Here is a 7,830-nt window from a genome sequence, read left to right on the forward strand (position 1 = left end):
GTAGTGTGTTACTGATGGTAGGCTTTGTTACTTTGGTCCCAGCTCTCTGCAGGTCATTCACTAGGTCCCCCCGTGTGGTTCTGGGATTTTTGCTCACCGTTCTTGTGATCATTTTGACCCCACGGGGTGAGATCTTGCGTGGAGCCCCAGATCGAGGGAGATTATCAGTGGTCTTGTATGTCTTCCATTTCCTAATAATTGCTCCCACAGTTGATTTCTTCAAACCAAGCTGCTTACCTATTGCAGATTCAGTCTTCCCAGCCTGGTGCAGGTCTACAATTTTGTTTCTGGTGTCCTTTGACAGCTCTTTGGTCTTGGCCATAGTGGAGTTTGGAGTGTGACTGTTTGAGGTTGTGGACAGGTGTATTTTATACTGATAACAAGTTCAAACAGGTGCCATTAATACAGATAACGAGTGGAGGACAGAGGAGCCTCTTAAAGAAGAAGTTACAGGTCTGTGAGAGCAAGACATCTTACTTGTTTGTAGGTGACCAAATACTTATTTTCCACCATAATTTGCAAATAAATTCATTAAAAATCCTACAATGTGATTTTCTGGATTTTTTTTCCTCAATTTGTCTGTCATAGTTGACGTGTACCTATGATGAAAATGACAGGCCTCTCTCATCTTTTTAAGTGGGAGAACTTGCACAATTGGTGGCTGACTAAATACTTTTTTCCCCCACTGTATAAGTTAGGGATTCCTATTGTACCAGTTGATGTGCCCTTCCCCATCCATGCCCTAGATAGCCGCCGTTTGGGGTCGGGATTGATTAGGGAGGTCACAGCGCCACTTAAGATGAAGACGCAGGAGGGCCATGAGGAGATTATACGGTTATATTTGATTGACTCTCCTGCGTTTCCCGTGGTGTTGGGGCTTCCCTGGTTAACATCTCATGACCCCAACATTTCATGGCAACAGAGGGCTCTCAAGGGATGGTCTGATCAGTGTGTCGGGCGGTGTGTAGGTGTTTCCGTAGGGGCAACGACGGTGGAAAGTCCGAACCAAATTCCCACCATGCACATTCCTCCTGAGTATGCCGATTTGGCACTCGCCTTCTGTAAAAAGAAGGCGATTCAATTACCACCTCATCGACAGGGGGATTGTGCGATAGACCGATAGGCGCTGCGCTTCCTCGTAGTCATGTGTATCCTCTGTCTCAGGAGGAGACGGCGGCTATGGAGACATACGTCACCGAATCTCTGAGACAGGGATACATACGATCGTCCACTTCCCCTGCGTCCTTGAGTTTCTTTTTTGTGAAGAAGAAGGATGGGGGTTTACGCCCATGTATTGATTACCGTGGTCTCAATCAGATTACAATCAAATACAGCTATCCTCTCCCTCTGATTGCTAGTATGACGGAGTCATTACACGGGGCGCGATTCTTCACAAAATTGGATCTCAGGAGTGCGTACAACCTGGTGCGCATTAGGGAGGGGGATGAGCGGAAGACAGCATTCAGTACCACCTCTGGTCACTATGAGTACCTCGTCATGCCATACGGTTTAATGAATGCTCCTTCAGTCTTCCAATCGTTTGTGGACGAGATTTTCCGGGATTTTCATGGACAGGGTGTAGTGGTGTATATTGATGACATTCTAATATACTCCGCTATACGAGCCGAGCATGTGTCCCTGGGTGCTTGGTAGACTGTTGGAGCATGACCTGTATGCGAAGGCGGAGAAATGTCTGTTCTTCCAGGAGTCCATCTCCTTCCTGGGACATCGGTTGTCCGCGTCAGGGGTGAAGATGGAGATTGACTGCGTTTCAGCCATGCGTAATTGGCAGACTCCCACCACGGTGAAGGAGGTGCAGCGGTTTTTGGGTTTTGCCAATTACTACCGGAGGTTTATCCGGGGCTTTGGACAGGTAGCAGCTCCCATCACCTCCCTGCTAAAGGGGGGCCCGGTGCGTTTGCAGTGGTCGGCTGAGGCAGACAGGGCGTTTAGACATCTGAAGGACCTGTTCACCTCGGCTCCGGTGCTGGCACATCCGGATCCCTCTTTGGCGTTCCAAGTTGAGGTGGATGCGTCCAAGGCGAGGATCGGTGCTGTACTGTCTCAGCGCTCGGGCATGCCTCCAAAACTCTGCCCCTGTGCTTTCTATTCTAAGAAGCTCAGTCCGGCGGAGCGCAATTATGACGTGGGGGACAGGCAGCTGCTAGCGGTGGTTCAAGCCCTGAAGGTGTGGAGGCATTGGCTTGAGGGGGCTACTGTGCAGCCGTCTTCATCGACCTGGCCAAGGCTTTCGACTCTGTCAACCACCGCATTCTAATTGGCAGACTAAATAGCCTTGGTTTCTCAAATGACTGCCTCGCCTGGTTCACCAACTACTTCTCAGATAGAGTTCAATGTGTCAAATCGGAGGGCCTGTTGTCTGGACCTATGGCAGTCTCTATGGGGGTGCCACAGGGTTCAATTCTTGGGCCGACTCTTTTCTCCGTGTATATCAATGATGTCGCTCTTGCTGCTGGTGACTCTCAGATCCACCTCTACAAAGACGACACCATTTTGTTTACAACTGGCCCTTCATTGGACACTGTGTTAACAAACCTCCAAACGAGCTTCAATGCCATACAACACTCCTTCAGTAGCCTCCAACTGCTATTAAACACTAGTAAAACTAAATGCATGCTCTTCAATCGAACGCTGCTGGCACCCGCCCACCCGACTAGAATCACTACTCTCGACGGGTCTGACCTAGAGTATGTGGACAACTACAAATACCTAGGTGTCTGGTTAGACTGTAAACTCTCCTTCCAGACTCACATTAAGCATCTCCAATCCAAAGTTAAATCTAGAATCAGCTTCCTATTTCGCAACAAAGCCTCCTTCACTCATGCTGCCAAACATGCCCTCGTAAAACGGACTATCCTACCGATCCTTGACTTTGGCAATGTCATTTACAAAATAGCCTCCAACACTCTACTCAGCAAATTGGATGTAGTCTATCACAGTGCCATCCGTTTTGTCACCAAAGCCCCATATACTACCCACCACTGTGACCTGTACGCTCTTGTTGGCTGGTCCTCACTACATATTAGTCGCCAAACCCACTGGCTCCAGGCCATCTATAAATCACTGCTAGGCAAATCCCCACCTTATCTTAGCTCATTGGTCACCATAGCAACACCCACCCGTAGTATGCGCTCCAGCAGGTATATCTCACTGGTCATCCCCAAAGCCAGCACCTCCTTTGGCCGCCATTCCTTCCAGTTCTCTGCTGCCAATGACTGTAACGAATTGCAAAAATCTCTGAAGCTGGAGACTCTTATCTCCCTCACTAACTTTAAGCTTCAGTTGTCAGAGCACCTTACCGATCACTGCACCTGTACACAGCCCATCTGAAATTAGCCCACCCAACTACCTCATCCCCATATTGTTATTTATTTTGCTCATTTGCACCCCAGTATCTCTATTTGCACATCATCTCTTGCACATCTATCATTCCAGTGTTAATACTAATTGTAATTATTTTGCACTATAGCCTATTTATTGCCTTACCTCCATAACTTGCTATTGTGTTTTCTGTTGTATTTTTTGACTTTATGTTTTGTTTTACCCCATATGTAACTCTGTGTTGTTGTTTTTAATCACACTGCCGGTTCACGTACAGTGGGGGAAAAAAGTATTTAGTCAGCCACCAATTGTGCAAGTTCTCCCACTTAAAAAGATGAGAGAGGCCTGTAATTTTCATCATAGGTACACGTCAACTATGACAGACAAAATGAGGAAAAAAAATCCAGAAAATCACATTGTAGGATTTTTTATGAATTGATATGCAAATTATGGTGGCAAATAAGTATTTGGTCAATAACAAAAGTTTCTCAATACTTTGTTATATACCCTTTGTTGGCAATGACACAGGTCAAACGTTTTCTGTAAGTCTTCACAAGGTTTTCACACACTGTTGCTGGTATTTTGGCCCATTCCTCCATGCAGATATCCTCTAGAGCAGTGATGTTTTGGGGCTGTCGCTGGGCAACACAGACTTTCAACTCCCTCCAAAGATTTTCTATGGGGTTGAGATCTGGAGACTGGCTAGGCCACTCCAGGACCTTGAAATGCTTCTTACGAAGCCACTCCTTCGTTGCCCGGGCGGTGTGTTTGGGATCATTGTCATGCTGAAAGACCCAGCCACGTTTCATCTTCAATGCCCTTGCTGATGGAAGGAGGTTTTCACTCAAAATCTCACGATACATGGCCCCATTCATTCTTTCCTTTACACGGATCAGTCGTCCTGGTCCCTTTGCAGAAAAACAGCCCCAAAGCATGATGTTTCCACCCCCATGCTTCACAGTAGGTATGGTGTTCTTTGGATGCAACTCAGTATTCTTTGTCCTCCAAACACGACGAGTTGAGTTTTTACCAAAAAGTTATATTTTGGTTTCATCTGACCATATGACATTCTCCCAATCCTCTTCTGGATCATCCAAATGCACTCTAGCAAACTTCAGACGGGCCTGGACATGTACTGGCTTAAGCAGGGGGACACGTCTGGCACTGCAGGATTTGAGTCCCTGGCGGCGTAGTGTGTTACTGATGGTAGGCTTTGTTACTTTGGTCCCAGCTCTCTGCAGGTCATTCACTAGGTCCCCCCGTGTGGTTCTGGGATTTTTGCTCACCGTTCTTGTGATCATTTTGACCCCACGGGGTGAGATCTTGCGTGGAGCCCCAGATCGAGGGAGATTATCAGTGGTCTTGTATGTCTTCCATTTCCTAATAATTGCTCCCACAGTTGATTTCTTCAAACCAAGCTGCTTACCTATTGCAGATTCAGTCTTCCCAGCCTGGTGCAGGTCTACAATTTTGTTTCTGGTGTCCTTTGACAGCTCTTTGGTCTTGGCCATAGTGGAGTTTGGAGTGTGACTGTTTGAGGTTGTGGACAGGTGTATTTTATACTGATAACAAGTTCAAACAGGTGCCATTAATACAGATAACGAGTGGAGGACAGAGGAGCCTCTTAAAGAAGAAGTTACAGGTCTGTGAGAGCAAGACATCTTGCTTGTTTGTAGGTGACCAAATACTTATTTTCCACCATAATTTGCAAATAAATTCATTAAAAATCCTACAATGTGATTTTCTGGATTTTTTTTCCTCAATTTGTCTGTCATAGTTGACGTGTACCTATGATGAAAATGACAGGCCTCTCTCATCTTTTTAAGTGGGAGAACTTGCACAATTGGTGGCTGACTAAATACTTTTTTCCCCCACTGTATAAGTTAGGGATTCCTATTGTACCAGTTGATGTGCCCTTCCCCATCCATGCCCTAGATAGCCGCCGTTTGGGGTCGGGATTGATTAGGGAGGTCACAGCGCCACTTAAGATGAAGACGCAGGAGGGCCATGAGGAGATTATACGGTTATATTTGATTGACTCTCCTGCGTTTCCCGTGGTGTTGGGGCTTCCCTGGTTAACATCTCATGACCCCAACATTTCATGGCAACAGAGGGCTCTCAAGGGATGGTCTGATCAGTGTGTCGGGCGGTGTGTAGGTGTTTCCGTAGGGGCAACGACGGTGGAAAGTCCGAACCAAATTCCCACCATGCACATTCCTCCTGAGTATGCCGATTTGGCACTCGCCTTCTGTAAAAAGAAGGCGATTCAATTACCACCTCATCGACAGGGGGATTGTGCGATAGACCGATAGGCGCTGCGCTTCCTCGTAGTCATGTGTATCCTCTGTCTCAGGAGGAGACGGCGGCTATGGAGACATACGTCACCGAATCTCTGAGACAGGGATACATACGATCGTCCACTTCCCCTGCGTCCTTGAGTTTCTTTTTTGTGAAGAAGAAGGATGGGGGTTTACGCCCATGTATTGATTACCTTGGTCTCAATCAGATTACAATCAAATACAGCTATCCTCTCCCTCTGATTGCTAGTATGACGGAGTCATTACACGGGGCGCGATTCTTCACAAAATTGGATCTCAGGAGTGCGTACAACCTGGTGCGCATTAGGGAGGGGGATGAGCGGAAGACAGCATTCAGTACCACCTCTGGTCACTATGAGTACCTCGTCATGCCATACGGTTTAATGAATGCTCCTTCAGTCTTCCAATCGTTTGTGGACGAGATTTTCCGGGATTTTCATGGACAGGGTGTAGTGGTGTATATTGATGACATTCTAATATACTCCGCTATACGAGCCGAGCATGTGTCCCTGGGTGCTTGGTAGACTGTTGGAGCATGACCTGTATGCGAAGGCGGAGAAATGTCTGTTCTTCCAGGAGTCCATCTCCTTCCTGGGACATCGGTTGTCCGCGTCAGGGGTGAAGATGGAGATTGACTGCGTTTCAGCCATGCGTAATTGGCAGACTCCCACCACGGTGAAGGAGGTGCAGCGGTTTTTGGGTTTTGCCAATTACTACCGGAGGTTTATCCGGGGCTTTGGACAGGTAGCAGCTCCCATCACCTCCCTGCTAAAGGGGGGCCCGGTGCGTTTGCAGTGGTCGGCTGAGGCAGACAGGGCGTTTAGACATCTGAAGGACCTGTTCACCTCGGCTCCGGTGCTGGCACATCCGGATCCCTCTTTGGCGTTCCAAGTTGAGGTGGATGCGTCCAAGGCGAGGATCGGTGCTGTACTGTCTCAGCGCTCGGGCATGCCTCCAAAACTCTGCCCCTGTGCTTTCTATTCTAAGAAGCTCAGTCCGGCGGAGCGCAATTATGACGTGGGGGACAGGCAGCTGCTAGCGGTGGTTCAAGCCCTGAAGGTGTGGAGGCATTGGCTTGAGGGGGCTACTGTGCAGCCGTCTTCATCGACCTGGCCAAGGCTTTCGACTCTGTCAACCACCGCATTCTAATTGGCAGACTAAATAGCCTTGGTTTCTCAAATGACTGCCTCGCCTGGTTCACCAACTACTTCTCAGATAGAGTTCAATGTGTCAAATCGGAGGGCCTGTTGTCTGGACCTATGGCAGTCTCTATGGGGGTGCCACAGGGTTCAATTCTTGGGCCGACTCTTTTCTCCGTGTATATCAATGATGTCGCTCTTGCTGCTGGTGACTCTCAGATCCACCTCTACAAAGACGACACCATTTTGTTTACAACTGGCCCTTCATTGGACACTGTGTTAACAAACCTCCAAACGAGCTTCAATGCCATACAACACTCCTTCAGTAGCCTCCAACTGCTATTAAACACTAGTAAAACTAAATGCATGCTCTTCAATCGAACGCTGCTGGCACCCGCCCACCCGACTAGAATCACTACTCTCGACGGGTCTGACCTAGAGTATGTGGACAACTACAAATACCTAGGTGTCTGGTTAGACTGTAAACTCTCCTTCCAGACTCACATTAAGCATCTCCAATCCAAAGTTAAATCTAGAATCAGCTTCCTATTTCGCAACAAAGCCTCCTTCACTCATGCTGCCAAACATGCCCTCGTAAAACGGACTATCCTACCGATCCTTGACTTTGGCAATGTCATTTACAAAATAGCCTCCAACACTCTACTCAGCAAATTGGATGTAGTCTATCACAGTGCCATCCGTTTTGTCACCAAAGCCCCATATACTACCCACCACTGTGACCTGTACGCTCTTGTTGGCTGGTCCTCACTACATATTAGTCGCCAAACCCACTGGCTCCAGGCCATCTATAAATCACTGCTAGGCAAATCCCCACCTTATCTTAGCTCATTGGTCACCATAGCAACACCCACCCGTAGTATGCGCTCCAGCAGGTATATCTCACTGGTCATCCCCAAAGCCAGCACCTCCTTTGGCCGCCATTCCTTCCAGTTCTCTGCTGCCAATGACTGTAACGAATTGCAAAAATCTCTGAAGCTGGAGACTCTTATCTCCCTCACTAACTTTAAGCT

This window comes from Coregonus lavaretus (genome assembly GCF_964263955.1).
Source record: "Coregonus lavaretus genome assembly, contig: HAP1_SCAFFOLD_2025, whole genome shotgun sequence".
NCBI classification, from domain to species: domain Eukaryota; kingdom Metazoa; phylum Chordata; class Actinopteri; order Salmoniformes; family Salmonidae; genus Coregonus; species Coregonus lavaretus.